Raw genomic sequence first — 16,539 nt, 5'->3', positions numbered from 1 at the left:
ATATATTCAGACTTGGATAATAAATGCACTTCAGAATCACAATGTTCACTAAGCTGAACAGTTTCTCTCGCATTTCGAGCATGAGATGATGGATCTAACGGGAACATCATAAGACCTAGCCTAGTAAAGGCACACGGTCCACCTGTGATATTCGCTGAAATATACGTATAAGTTATATTCCCACATGAGAATAACCCCCCTACAGGCAACTTTACATGCCTAAAATGACTAGCAGCAGATACTAAATTCTTGCACACCATGTTGTTTTGCACATTTGCACAAACATTGTCAGGTCTATGTTGACATAAAACTTCTTCCTCCCAAGATATAGTGGATGTATTTCTCTCAAGTCGAATTTGAGCACATTTACCGATGATAGTAGGGTCGCAAGTTAAATTGTAACAAATGTCGCCTTCAGTAATATGAACCGTAATCACTTATGCCATGTTCTTCTAAACGTTGCAAGTAGTTACTGTAAAAAATTGGCAAAACTCATAAGGTGATAGATGAGACCTTACTTCATGTTCCTCCACTGTCCGCATGCATTTGTGACATTAAAAGTCTGCAGAAGCACATCAACAGGGGTAGGTACAGCTACGAGGCACATAGAAGCAATATCTATGGTACTCTTCATATTTGACATGCAGAAGTATGATCTACTGAGGACTGTCTGTGGAAGGTAAGACCACACATTGTCATTTTGAGTCAGCTGGGCTGTCAATCTGCGCAATCGGCTGGCCACTTTGGGGTAAGGGGCTCCTCGTCACCCCCAGCCCCACACCCATGCAACCAAACAGGCTCCAGCAAGCGCAAGCAGGGCACAGACACGCCATATTGTGATCTAAAAGAACAGAAACAAAACAGGTATTATTCATTCTTGCAAGTGACATTATTCAGCAGGCACATGTTCCCATTTGTCCTGCCCTGATTTCATGATCAGTAGGACATTGTCCTTTCCCGTTGCAGTGATGTCTGCCTGTTTTGGGCGTCTATTTGGAGACTCTACCCACACTTTGGCTCCTGAGTTCTTATCAGTAGTGCCAAACCCTCCTTCACCACGTATGGTGAGGAGGGCTGGGGCAGTCCCCTTCCTAACTACCCCTCTGTACACTAGCATGATTACCATTTGAGCAACTCTGTCTCCAGATTGAATCATCAAATCGGCATCTCCACTATTAAGAAGGATGACTTTAATTTCACCTTGATAATCTGCATCAATGACTCCTCCCAGCACTTGGATGCCCTTTAAAGCCAATCCAGATCGAGGGGCAATTAAACCAAAGTGCTATGGGGGTATCTGAATTCCCACTCCGGTCTCATTGAGTGTAATATCTCTTGGTTTCAGTCTGTACATTTTCTAAGCATGCAGATCAAGACCTGCAGCCTCTGGTTTAGCCCCATACGGAGACAAAGCTCCAGGAGCTGTCTCCCAGTAAAGAATGGTATTGGTGGCCACATGACGCTGAATCTGCAAAGCTGGAGTTAACATTTGCATTAAAGGTGCTTCTGCATTTGCTAAAGGTCTATTATTTGGTACTTTTAATGCTTCACTCAAATGATCTCTCCAATTTCTCAACGAGCCATCAGACAACTTTCTCAATTGATCTTTTAATAACCCATTCATGCGCTCAATCGAATCCGCAGCCTGTGGGTACTACGGAATATGAAAATTCCACTCAATACTGTGTTGTACACAGTATTCCAACACCAATCTGTCTTTGAAATGAGATCCATTGTCACTTTGGATTTGTAATGGAATTCCATATTACAAAATCAGCAAGTCTAACATTTTCAATGTATTCAACTGAATAGCAGGTTTACATGGAGAAGCTATCAAATATCCTGAGTATGTATCCACAGCCGTGCACACATATTGACATCCTTGACTAGGGGCCCAATGTAATAAATCTGCCAAATCTGTGCTGGTAATTTTCCTCTACCTAGCTGGCCTCTCACTATCTGTGGGACTGATCTATGTTGGGCATGCTGACAAACGGAACTGCAAAATCACAGTTTTAATCAAATCTAGGGAATGTGTATCCCTCTATTCTCTGCCCACCTGCTAGTAATCTGTTCTGCAAAGTGTCCGCGCTTCTGATGTGCCCACTTTGCAATCCCAACCAGGTCAGAATCCAGCATTGCCACCTCAGCCTCTGAAATCTTAGGTTTTTTATCTGTGAGGGAAGTAAACCAGCGGTCAAGTGAGTCGGTAGAACAATGAGCATCTACATGATACTCAGTAACTGTACTTTGTATCAACATGGTCCCGATCTCCTTCCGCAATTTCTTGCCCCACACCTCCTTTGCATTTATCATCCAACTATGAGCATGCCATGTGGGAAGCCAAGTTGCTAACCCATTGACAGTGAACCACGAATCAGTGTAAATATGACATTGTCCGGTAAGTTCTTGTTTCAAAGCTTGATACACAGTGTATAGTTCTGTGAACTGGATACTCTTTCCTTCTCCAGTAGTAGTCAACAATTTCTGGGTCACAGGGTTGTATGACACCACCTTCTAGTGCCTCCTAGCCCCTACATACCTGGCTGAGCCATCAGTTAACCACACATGCTTCTTGTCCTCCACCGATAATTCGCCAAATGGCTTACCCCACTTTACAGGAGATTCCTGTATCTCAGGTACATCATGCAACACCTCTGTATCTCCCATTGGGCCCTGTGCCACCTGCTCATGCAACAATGCGGTGCCTTTGGGACCTACTAGGGCCCTATCCTGTATATACCACTACCATCTGATTATGCTGGCTTCCTGCGCATGTCCTATTCTATGAGTCTTGGGGGAACTCATCACCCACTGCATTATAGGAATCTCAGGTCTCAAAATCACATCGTGCCCTGGGGTCAATTGCTCAGTATCCACTAGAGCCCAATAGCATGCAAGCAACTGTTTTTCAAAGGGGGTGTACCGCTCTCTAGCATCTGGCAGTTTCTTTGTCCAGAACCCAACTTTCGTTCTTCTCTGCTTCTGCCACAAACTCCAAATAGCGTACGATCCTTGCACTGTCACATTCTGCTCAACATCCCTCTCTCGTACTGGGCATAAATCCAAAGCGTGCTGTATAGCATCTTTTTCTAATTCAAATGCAGTCTGCTGCTGCTCTCCCCACTCAAATTTATTTTTCTTTTGCGTAACATTGTACACAGGGGACAAAATCTGACTCAAGAGAGGGATGTGCTGTCTCTAATAACCAAACAAACCAATGACCTTCTGAGCTTCCTTTCTGTTTCATGGCACTGCAAAATCTCTAATCTTTTGTTTCACTTTGGGCACCACCTCTCGGTGTTCCTGATGCCACTGAATACCCAAAAACTTCACATTTTGAGAGGGTCATTATAATTTGGCGGGATTTATTTCCCATCCCTTGCTCTGCAAATGCTCCACAATCATGTCTAACTGAGTTTGTACTTGCTCTTGTGTCTTTCCCTGTATCATCACGTCATCAATATAATGACAAAGCTGTACTCCAGGAATAACTGACACCTCATATAAATGCTCTGCCACCAGCCAGTGACAGATGGTGGGACTATGCAAGTGTGGCACATTTTTAAATGTAATTTGTCTACCGCCCCTTGAGAAACTGATTTGCTCATGACATTCAAGGGCTATTGGTATTGAAAAGAAAGCATTGGCAATATCAACATTTGCATACCAAGTCCTAGGGTGCTTCTGTATTTTCTCAATTAAAGTAACAGTATCTGGGACAGCAGCAGTCAAAGGAGGTGTATGCTTGTTCAATTCACGATTATCAACTAACTGTCTTGCACCAAGAAATATCACTTTTGCGCACAGGCCACAGAGGATTATTCCAAGCAGTAGTGATTGGGGTCACCACCACTGCCTCTATCATGTCCTGTATGGTTGCACTGATCTCTTCATGCCCTCCCGGGATTCCATGCTGTTTCAAATGAATTACCTTTGTAGCCTGGGGCATCTTCACTGGGGGAATCTTCAAGTGACCCACCCTTACAGCGCCAACTGAAATGTACTTCCTTGATCCAAATTGATAGTACCCATCTTCCAAATAAAGAATCATTCCTTTCAAACTATCAATTCCAATAATATATTCAGAGGGGCACAATCAATACAGTGTATTCTCTTTTTGGTAGTTTCCCTATTTTCATATGGACCTTTGTCTGCACTGCTGGTGTCTCTTTGCCGCCTAAGCCTGTAATTGGGAAATACTGTCCTTTAAACTTTCTGGGATTTCCATATATCAAAGTGGCCTCCTCTGCGGTATCTACTAGGGCTCGGGCCCTCTGAGCATTACGATATTTCCAATAAATTTCTATGGCAACATAATGTCTATTGTCTTTGCAAGTCCATCCCTGCACCGGAGCTTGGCCTATTTCCTAATCTGCCTTGTATCTGTTAGCCTTTTCCCCAGGTCAAATCTGGGTACAATCTTTCATATCCTCGAAGGAGGAATTCCTCCTCCCTGTGGTCCTCAGTGAGCCATTCACTTTCTGAGTCTCTCCCTTCCTTCATGCTTGAGCGGGCAAGTCTCTCCCCCTCCTTTTCTGCTTCTCGCTCTCGCCCTCATCTGACTATCTTTGCGTTATATTTTGTTTATCCACTCTCCTGCTTCCTTCCTTCTTATCCAAACCTCTTCTCCGGTACATTTCCCATAGACTTGTAGCAGTTATTCCATCTATCTTTTCTTTCTCCATACCATCTTTTAACAAAGCCATAAACATATCACTTCTAGACAGCCTGTTATTGTCTGTACGAGTCTCAAACCTGGTAGCTCTTCCAGTCTTTATCTATTCCCCCAACTCTCCTAACTCACGAACTGCCTCAACCACCTACGCCAAAGTATTACCAGTATATTGATTAGCAAAGTCATCTTCACTTCTTTGTATGCAAGGGAGCTGTACGAATTATCCTATTTTGCACAGACGCTTTCAACAGCCCATCCATCAACCTATGTGCGTTGTCCAGAAAAATAGAAGTTTTCTTCACCTCCTCCTTAAGCCTCTGTGTAGCATGTCTTAATGTATACCAAGGTTTATCATTCAATGGCCATTCTGACTCTGTCTGGTATTTATGACTACATCCAATCAGAGCCAACTGCAACAAGCTGATTTGATTATTGTCACTGTAATTCCTAAACTGCTGCTGCACTGTAGAATCAGAACTGAGTGTACAAAATGTCACTGCATCTCCATGATCTAACATCACATCAGCAGCACCCAGATCAAACAACCGAACCATGTAAGCAAAGATCCTCCAGGTCTTTGTTGAAATCTGTCTGGAATATCATTAATCTCCTGCTGAGTAAAATTCTCCATACTGTCCATCAAAACCCCCTGTGGGTAATTTGGACCACCCTGTGTTTTCCGACGCTATATGGGTTGCGCCTGAATCACTTTGCGTTCCATTGATTCACCCTGCCTGTCAGCCTGGTCACGCTCGCCAGCTTTATCACACTCTCCTCCAGAGTCTGAGAACTCAGAGGAATCCCAAATATTTCTATCCCACGTTTCAGGGTCACAGCCAATTCCTACTTTTGCAATAGCTAAACGTACTTTTTTCTTGTTAACCCTTCCTCTCTTTTTCCTATACTTGTATTGCGCGATACGAACTGCGGCCTTTTCTGCCACAGTCTGGTAGGTTTACAACTTATCTTGCAATAACTAATTCTGATAGGTTAACATCGTAGAGGTACTTTTGGCTTCACCAAATTGTTTCTCACATTTTTTACATTCACCCTGCAACTGAACATATTTTTCATGCATTATACGATAAGCATTTAAAAGGATCCATCCCCTTCTTCCTAATGTCCTAAACTTCTCTCCTTTCTTCACAGGCACTTTTTGCAAACACGCAACAGCTTTTGCTGGATCAGCGTTAGCTAAACACACACACTACAATTCTCACTTAACCCAGCACAATTAGCCCACTCATGGGCAAGTGCACCGTATGGGACCTTCTCCCATCCTGGAATCTCAATTGGTATCTGGGAATCTGCCTTTGATTTTCTAGAAAACATATTTCTTTCCCTTTTAATTCTCTGTTTGAATCCTGTGAGAATGACGCCAAGATGTAATGAATGTGCTTTTCTCTAAAAGGACACACCCAAACCCTGCACTCCCAAAAGACGAGGCAAGTTTACCACTGCACCTTTAAATATTGCATGTTTGAGCAACACTCCCAAAAGACGAGGCAAAGACCCAGCATTCCCCTAAGGTGAGGTAAGAAAACAAATCCAGGTGCATGTAAAATAACACACAAGTTTATTAATACAATATTTTAGAAAGGCAGGCCGAATATATCAGTAATTGCGGACTCCCAAATATCAAGTGAACAATTAAATGAACAATTGAAAAAGAATGCAGTATAGGAAGGAGTACAATCAGGACTCAAGTTCTGTCACCTCCATAGCAATACATCTATTCTGTGGTGAACTTCCACCTGGCCACCGAAGGCTCCCAGCATTAATACCATTACTCAACGTGAGGCGAAGTTTCTGGAAAACCTCGCCCCTTCTCATTAGAAAAAACGAGCTGGCTGTACCGCTCTGCGTCAAGGCCAAGACGTAGGCTGGCCAAGCTTCCATGTTTTGACTCCGAGACAGAGCTGTACATTCCACAGTACGCTTCGCACAACATATTCCAGTTCACTCTGGTCGGTGAGATGCGAAAAACAAGTAAGGAGCACAAACATGCCCTCCCTACTTTGCAGCTACGTGCGAGCACAGAAAAGGATGAAATGAGGCCATGTCAAAGTTAATAATAAGCACCTATAATTCTCATAACCCAAACAACTTGCAAGCACTGCTGGGCACACAGAAAAGCTGACATGAGGCCATGTCAAAGCCAATAGTTAGAACTCATAATATAAATGTACTGTTCTACTCCGTGACAGCTCCCACTGAAAGACAGCAAGATTACAAGACTGAAGAGGAGAAGGATTTCTCAGGACCGTCCTACATCAAGGCTAGGGTAAAATAACACACTAAAGTCTGTTAAAATGGTAGTAGTAGAAGGTCATCATAGGGTGCCCAACCACAAGAGTGGCTCTTTCATTACAGACACCATGCACTATATGCAGTTGGTGTACCAGCAGGTGAGTCACCACTACTATACTAAGGATTAACAATTCCTGGCAAGCATCGTCAAAGGAGTGTGATGCCATTGGCTCAGCTAGGTCACTGTTGTCTTTTAACAAGGTACAGTGATGAAATCGCCACATGAATTGTTGGTCTCTCCAATCACTCAAGGTGGCCCAAGAGAGATACAGTCACCTCTGTTCAAGTACAAGCTCATAGACATCATTGAGACTGGGCAGGAGGCTGTCCAATGCATGCAGGTCATTTTGGTAGGGCGAAGAATCACACGGTGTATCTCTTGTACCAGCCAACGGGGTGTTGATCACTGCATGTGCTGCCAGATCAAGTTCAGGTAGATTCAATCCAGTTAGGAATCAGGTAACGTCTACCATGCGTTCAGAGTAGGGGTGAATGTATAGGCCACAACAATACACTGTGAAGGATACATGGATGGTTGCCTGACTAGTGTGCATCTGTGGAAGGTGCTCCATAATCAGTAACATCTGCTGAGTTGTTGTTAAGCAACAGAGGTGGTAGGACATGAGTTGCCCTGACTTATCCCACTCTGTGTTCATCACAGCTTATCATGTTGCAAAGTAAAAGCAACCCAGTTGCTCAACCAGTTGGGGCTCGTGTGTTTGAACATCTGTCAGCATGGCTAGCATCACAGCCTGCAACTGAACCGCAGTCTATTCCCACTCCAACGACCTAGAAGTTGTTGTGTCCCAATCATCAGTGAAATATTTGGAGACTAGATCCATCAGGAATGAGAAAAATGCATTGGCCAACAACAATGTAGGATACAATCACCTTGTGTGGACTGGGGGCACTGCACATGACACCCAATGTGTATGTGTCTAGGGTCATCTTTTGAGAATGTCATTCACACCAATTCAGCATCCAGCTCCTCAGGCTGTAGTAGGTGCTGTTAATAAATAATTCAATTTTGAATGTGCAGATTGTGTACTACAGAGTAGTAGGAGTACTCATGAGTCACATGACCTTGGATCCACTGACAGTGATGAAGTGACCAGCGCACAGCTCATTGTGTAAGATGAGCTTCCACCACTGGAGAGGATGCCGGGGAGCTTGGTGGGGTGGGGGGTTAACCTGTGGTTCTCGTACACACTTGACATAGCCATCCTCAAGCCAGGCGGTATGGATACACCTTGTGAGGATGAGGGATATGTGTAGAATGAAGCTTGCTTGGTCCACATATGGTAATGAAATACTGCTCCTTAACCCCTTGGCCGCGGCGGCAATTCTGCCGCGGCGCTTGGAGGGAGGGGGGCCGCGCGCCACCTCCATGCTCGTGACGGAACCACTCCATCACGAGCCACGGGCGCGCTGTGCTTGTGACGGAGTGGTTCCGTCACGGCCCCGCCCGCTCAATAAAACTGCTGCACAGGTGCAGAATTCCATCAGAGTGGGCGGGGCGGCCATGCCGTGAAGGAACCACTCCGTCACCAGCACAGCACGTCCGTGGCTAGTGACGGAGTGGTTTCGTCACAAACATGGAAGGGGTTAATATTTTAAAACATCAAGGAGACCCAATACAAAGCCACACTGCCCTCAAGCTCTGTGGCACTTTTCAATGTGGTAAATGGGAGCTCGTACAGACCCACACAAGTCTACCCTTGCCAAACCAGATTAGAGGCAGAAAAATATGTTGACAATGCAAACACTTATGGAACTGGGTATAATGTTCCTGTATCACATGTGTGTTTTGTGACCGTGCGCTATTTTTTCATCAGCACAACCAGACATATCATGACCATGAATCCATCTCCCTTGTAATCCCCATACCTCTGACATTCAAAGTTAGAATACCATTACTACCCATGTGTGTATAGTCTACTGGGAAGTATAGGGATGTGTTTCTAGAGTAATATGACACCAGGTGACCCAACAACACACATCCTTGACTTTTCAATTGGGGAGGCTGTAGCCCTCTAAGCAATGGACTGCCAGCCAAAGTTTCTGCATCATAGCATTTCAATATAAGCCATCCCGAGGCAGTATCCAAGGGGAATAATGATCAATCAGTGACAACATCTAACTATAAAGGGTAACTCGCCACTCATGCCCAGCACAGCTCAGACAAGGCAAGGCTAGGTGGAGGCAAATTGTCCTGTGAGGACAATAGTGTTTTGAATGTGGCTTCTCACCAATAAGCCACATCCAATCACTGTACTCCCCCCTGGGAGGCACATATATCATTACACCTTTGAACACTGTACACTTTTAAGCATGCCTTACCACCCCTGGCACAACAAGACTGCAACATAAAACAAACAGCACCTTTTGAAAAGGAGTTTTATTTAACAAAATGCAAAGACTATCACTTTTAGAATAAGTCTTGGGGTTTATTACATAATACTCTCTAATCAAACGCTGTCTCAGATACCAAATGCATTAGATTCAAATATATGTAGCAAACCTATAATCTACAGGCATGAATCAATAACTGAGCAAATTTATAATCTAAATGGGAATCAAAATAATAACCACAGAGTGGCTGCTGCAGATTTACTAACCTGAAGATACATATAGCATCAATGTACATACACGTGGAGATAAAGATAGTTAATTAATATTTACCTATATAATAATATCCCAATAATTACAATATTATAAAAATCAATATGTTGTCAGGTCGATATTTAAATCTCAATATTCCAATAGAAAAATCCCTGACAACATCACCATGAAGAAGACAATTACCGTGAAGGGCCACAATTTGTCATTTTGTCATATAAGGAACTTCATGCTTGATAAATGAGGCCTTTAGGTCTTTTTGGTGATCCCCAGGCAAGAGAGTTCATATAAAGACTACTGATAAGGAGAGAGAAGCAAGAACTCTTGAACAGGGCCCCCTGGGCTAAGGGAAATATGTTAAAGAGCAGCTGTTACTGGAGGTACCTAGCCTCAGGAAAGCTGGGTTTATTGTTACAGGTCTATAAAATAAACTTATTTAGCTCTTATTCACTTACACAATGAGACTTATTGCCCTTTAATTTGGCTAATTTCCCAAAGCATGTAAATACTGGTGGCCAGTTTACAGATCTGTCTATTGTCCTTCTTGATGGACCAATTACTTACCGTAATCTTCATTAGTTCAAGTACAGGTTTACCCCGTCACAGCCCTTAGTGGGTGAGAAATCATCTCCACGTGCAGCGAACAGCTTGCCTATCAAAGCAAATAAACTACAGCATGGCTGAATTCCTCTTAGTAGATGAAGCGCCCATACATCCCTTCTTGACCATACTGACCATGTGAGTTCTCCGAAAAACATACTTTTTCAATAATTCATGAGCCCCCAAGTAGACATTTGCAACTAAAAAACACACAGCGGACCACACGATCACTCTAACACCCAGAAATAAAAAACAAAACAAAAACATGATGCAAAACTGCATCAATAGCCTGTTTGTCAGACTCAGATTAAGCCCACCTTCCACTTGGAGGCAGTAAATAATGATTTTCAGTGTGCAGAAAAGCAACCTGACAGCCATGCACACATCTTTCATTGAAGCACCCTTTAACAAAGGCCAGGTAGCTGCAATGCCTCTGGTCGACTTCCTCTGAACCGTTCCTATGAAAGATTGACTCTGTTTCAATTGCCATCAAAATTGTTTACTTGAGGAACTGCTCAATGTTGAAGTAGAAGGGTGTAAGTCGTGTCCTGTTATTCACAATGTCATTAATGATGACTGCATTTCTGTAGGAAGCTATTTTTTCCACATATATTTACAGAACCTTGTGAAAGTCCAAATGTAAATGACTTTCCTCTACTGGCTAGGATGTGGAAGGAAAGTGTACTAATAGAACCATTTCTAGGGAAAAATGAACGTCAGTAGGAATCTTAGGCAAAAAAGATGGCCTTGGTCTCAAGACTACCTTAGCTGCAAAATATAATCAAAGGAAAGTGTTCAGAACGGAGTAAGGGCCCCGCTCACCTATTCTCCTTAAACAGGTAGCCAACAAAAATAATACCTTAAATCTCAACCAAACTTAAAGGTTCAAACGATGACCTCGAAGGAATATAAGTAAACAAGCAGAAGCTCTCAGGTCGGAATAGGGGAATGAAAGATAGGTCTTTTTCGAAAAAAAACTTCTTTAAGGCCTGGCAAACAAACAACCTGTATCCTGAACATCAAAACTTCTGACAGATCGAAGTGCTTCTCATTGGGTCCTCAATTTGGGCACCATTAGTCAACCAGCTGGAAAAAGATCTCGAATGTCTGGCCTACACTTTTAAATATAGCCAGATGCCTAGACTGTTGGATGGAAGCTGCTACTTCCGCTGAACAGCTCAAGCCTGAAGGTTCAAGCTTAAAACCTCCAGCTGCAGGTGTGCTAGGGGTGGGCTGCTGAGGTCTGACGCAACAGCGGAGGAGGGACCATGGGCAATACCCAGTGAGAGTCACTGTCAAGTGAAGAAGGAGAAGGTAAGATGGCTGTCTGTGCCAAGGCATGCCCCTCGATAACACTTTGACATGATCCATCTGGATCGTCTGCAGGCCGCTTGCAATGAGGGGAATGGGTGGAAAGGCATAGACACGACGTCGAAAACAAACTATGGACAGAGCATACACTGTCCAAGCTTCAGAAGTTGGGATCTGACTGAAAAACATGGGCAGACATATTCTTCTTGGTGGCAAATGGCTTAAGCCATGGTGACCTGATTCTCTGAAAAATCTTGTGAAACACCCTGGGATGAAGGACTAGCGAGGTTGGTTCAATAGCATATTCTCACTTTCCAGAAGACAGACTGCACACACACTGGGAGGATGTGACTCTACCCAATACAAATTGTGTTTTGATTAAAATGCATAGAGTGCCCACAATGAACTGGATGCTAGGTCGCCCCTGATAATGTTGACACTTGGGAAAAGCGCGCTAGTGCCTCATGCGCTGTAAAACTGGCATATAATCTAAGTGGGCAGAGTGCTCCTAAACGAGGGAGAGGTAATTCCCTTACCTGAGCCCATCCAGGGTGGACTGATAGCCGTCATTCTGTCCCGCTAATGCTCACCCACCCAAAGGGCCCCTCATTACTTGAAGCTCTGGCTTAAACAGACCGTAAATCATAAAATGGAACGTCCATCTCAGAGAGTCCAAGTCACTAATACCACATACTTTCTAACGTGACATCCTAATGTTGAATCAGCATGCCAACATATTTTACAGAGACTGCAACCAGGAAAACGCAAAAGGTCTTGAAAGAGTAGGAAAAAAAGTCCAAAGACACCACACTCCAAACCATTCTTAAAGCATTAGCAGAAATGAAAACTTTAAGCGCCTTGATAGAGGAACACACTGCAAAGACATTGACTGAATTTGATTCTCTACACTCTGACCCAGCAGCCTTTAACTCACATCTGAACACAACTGACAAGAGACTCCAACAAACAATAGCTTCTGCCACAGACTGTGAACAAGATCATTGGCATATGCAGTCTATGATCAAGTAATAAGGAGATAGAGCCATGAGTCTTTCCTTTTTTAAAGTTGAAGGTCTAGAGCTACCTGGTAATTTGAGTTTGTTGGCCAGGTAGTGAGGATGGAGGTGTATACGGCTCTATGGGTGATGCAGGCAATCTTGTACATTGACCTAGCTTCAATGAGAAGCCAGAGAAGAGAAATCAATAAGGGTGTAATATGATCATTTCTTTGGCCCCATAGACAAAACGTGTCACTGAATGGACGGTGGATTTTAAAGGGGATAGGTGCGATTTGCGGAGTCCAGCAAGGAGAGAGTTGCAATAGTCCAGTCTGGGGAGGACCAAAGATTGGAGCAGAGTTTTCAGGTCTTGCTCAGGAATGAACCTACAACACATTCTTGGCAATCGTGTTAATTTGGGAATGTAAGTTGGCTTAATTTGAGGTTTCCTCACTTACCCATGGTCAATGACTGTTTAATACATCAAGATCTAAATTGCCCTAAGTCAAATGTAAAATACAACGCATCACTGAACAACATGTAGAAGAAAAAACAAATCTCAGTGCCCTCACCAGTCCTCTTACCAGAAGTGGGTGAAGCCTGTTTAAAAGGAAGATTAATGATTGAAGCAGCCCATACGAAATGGCAACCGTTAGCATCCCAGAAAGTCTTAAAACATATTACACATCTCACAAGCCAGTAAAGCGAACTCACTCACTAAATACCTATACATTGCTTCTGAAAAGGAAATAAAAAATCATTATACACCTCAGCTACGGTGAAAGCCTGATTCTATTACAGGACCAGAGGCTTCAGATTATTGCTTCTCTTTCTTTACTGTTTAAATCACAACAGCCAATGAAAACGTTTCAACATAACATAAAACTACACTTCCCATGATGTTCTTGCACCAATCACGTCCCATCAGACCCTATAAGAGCCATTATCTCCATCCCATGAGCCTCTTTCTTTGCTGCTCACGGCAGAGATAAGTGCTCTTTAGTCATTCCATTATATCAATTACAGATGCAGCCAGTAAGCGGTGAGTATTAATTAGCATGTGTTGCGGGTCTCTCATAGCGGGAGTGAGGGGCAAACATCGACGTAGGCGGTGTCTAGAGTACCGGTGAGACGCATCTCCCGTATTGTTCGTCATCGGGCCCGACTTAATTTAATGAGAGCCTTACGCTGCATACGTGCATAGCCCAATTGGGATACATTTTGGCCGGAGATAGAGCCATGAGTCTTTCCTTTTTTAAAGATGATGGTCTAGAGCTACCTGGTAATTTGAGTTTGTTGGCCAGGTAGTGAGGATGGAGGTGTATACGGCTCTATGGGTGATGCAGGCAATCTTGTACATTGACCTAGCTTCAATGAGAAGCCAGAGAAGAGAAATCAATAAGGGTGTAATATGATCATTTCTTTGGCCCCATAGACAAAACGTGTCACTGAATGGAGGGTGGATTTTAAAGGGGATAGGTGCGATTTGCGGAGTCCAGCAAGGAGAGAGTTGCAATAGTCCAGTCTGGGGAGGACCAAAGATTGGAGCAGAGTTTTCAGGTCTTGCTCAGGAATGAACCTACAACACATTCTTGGCAATCGTGTTAATTTGGGAATGTAAGTTGGCTTAATTTGAGGTTTCCTCACTTCCCCATGGTCAATGACTGTTTAATACATCAAGATCTAAATTGCCCTAAGTCAAATGTAAAATACAACGCATCACTAAGCAACATGTGACTGATTGTGAGAGCTGTCAGTTTTCCCTTCGTCTTTCACCTACAGTGTCCCTGGCAGGCCTGTTGATTTATCGCCCTCCTGGACCCTTGGGAAATTTCCCTAACTCTCTCCTAGAAACTACCGCACTTCTTGCTTCCTCAATTGCCAACTTTGTTCTTCTAGGGGATTTTAATATCCATCTTGATGACCCCACTAATGCCGTGGGAGTAGATCTACTCGATGATCTCAAATCTTTTGGAATCAAGCTGGTCAATTTGGGTGCGACCCATGAGAAGGGCCACTTGCTTGATCCCATACTCTCAAATTTGGACTATCTTAATTCATCTCCTGCTCTTGCCCTGCCTTGGACAGACCATCTTTTGGTGTCCGCAATGTGGCAATTTGATAGTCCAGCGGCGGTGGCCCCTAGGGTTCATATCTTGGAAAGAGCCTGGTCGAGGCTCCCAGTTGACACCTGGGCGGCACACCTGGAGGCTACGCAACCCCCTCAGGGAGTTAACCCGATAATCGCTGATGCGAATTTTAACATCTGGCTCTCGGACTCGCTGGACACCCTCCTACCTAAAAAGAAACAACTCACGAGGGGGAAGAGAGTGGGTTCGGCGCCCTGGTACTCGCTTGAATTGAGAACCCTGAGGAAGGGATGCAAGAGGCTAGAGCGGTCCTGGAGGAGAGACTGGAGTGAAACGAGCCGGAAAGAATATCGTGCGGCTCTGAGCAGGTATAAATCTGCTATTCGGGTGGCAAAATCGGGATTCTTTGAAGAGCGAATAGGTTCTGCGGCCAACTCTTCTAAAGAGTCGTTCAGGGTCATAAAGGAACTACTGAACATCCCCGAACCTCAGGTCATTCATGAGGACCCACGCAAAAAATGTACAGAATTGGCTTCCTTTTTTAAAAATAAAATCGACAACATATTGTCTTCCCTTCCCCGGCAAGGTGAGGCTTCCTCTTCGGATGATAACTCCAGTTCCCAACCTAGGATGCGATCAGTGGAGCTGGCCTCTCTCGGTCCGGTTACTATGGAGGAAGCTCTTTCGGTCTTGAGGACCATGAAGAGTGGCTCCTCGAAAGACCCAGCACCTATTAAATATCTTAAACAGGTGGCTTCTACCATCGGCGGCCCAGTGACGGACCTTATAAACTTGTCCCTCACTCAAGGGGTAGTCCCCCCCAGCTGGAAAGGGGCGGTGGTTAAGGCTCTTTTGAAAAAGCCTAACCTGGATCCCGCCGACCTCGTCAACTTTAGGCCGATCTCCTTGCTGCCGGGTATCAGTAAGGTGGCTGAGAAGCTGGTGAACAGTCGCCTGTCGGACTTCTTGGAAGTTAACTCCCTCCTGGGCGACTCCCAAACGGGTTTTCGTCCCGGTCAGGGGACTGACACCGCCCTGCTGGCGGTCGTGGAGAATGCAAGGAGCATTTTGGATTCGGGGGGATCAGTGGCAGTGATCCTCCTGGACCTCAGTGCTGCTTTTGACACCGTGGACCATCAGGTGCTTCTCCAACGGCTGTCGGGGGTGGGGGTCACTGGTGTGGCTCTCAAATGGTTTGCTTCCTTCTTGGAAGGTCGTACATTCGAGGTGTGGGAAGGCCATGAAAAATCATCTTCAATCCCTCTCCAGTGTGGTGTGCCACAGGGCTCTTCATTGAGCCCTACTTTATTCAACATTTATATGGCCCCCCTGGAGAGTGTGGTACTGCCGCTGGGTATTAAAATCATCAGTTATGCTGATGATACCCAGCTGGTGGTTGGCCTTCCCCAGTCGGCACATCATCCCGACCGGCTGCACTCGTGTCTGGAGAAGATCTACACGTGGATGTGCAGCTCAGCACTAAAGCTAAACGGCTCCAAGACGGAACTCATGCTGCTGGGGAACTCTTCTCCATCTCTGTCCCCCAGCAGCTGGCCTGACTGTCTGGGACCTGTACCCACCCCCAAGCAGGAGATCAAGAGTTTGGGGGTGTGGCTGGAGCAGGGCCTCTCGTTTAAAACTCATGCTAAAAAGACTGCTGGCGTGTGTTTTGGCCTGCTCCGCTCAGCCCGGAAGATTTTACCTTTGCTCCCAGTGTCCACTAGGAGGCTGATCATCTCGCGGCTGGACTTCAGCAACGCGTTATTCCTGGGTGCACCTGAATCTACCCTGAACAAACTGCAGCAAGTGCAGAATGCGGCCGCCAGGCTCTTGACAGGTCTCCCCAGGCGTCAGTCTGCTCGCCCGGCGTTGAGGGCTCTGCATTGGCTTCCTGTCAGGGACAGGGTGAAATTTAAATCACTCTGTATTGCCC

The sequence above is a fragment of the Lissotriton helveticus genome, chromosome 10 (genome assembly GCF_964261635.1).
Source record: "Lissotriton helveticus chromosome 10, aLisHel1.1, whole genome shotgun sequence".
NCBI lineage: Eukaryota > Metazoa > Chordata > Amphibia > Caudata > Salamandridae > Lissotriton > Lissotriton helveticus.
Note: the sequence above shows the minus strand (reverse complement) of the source record.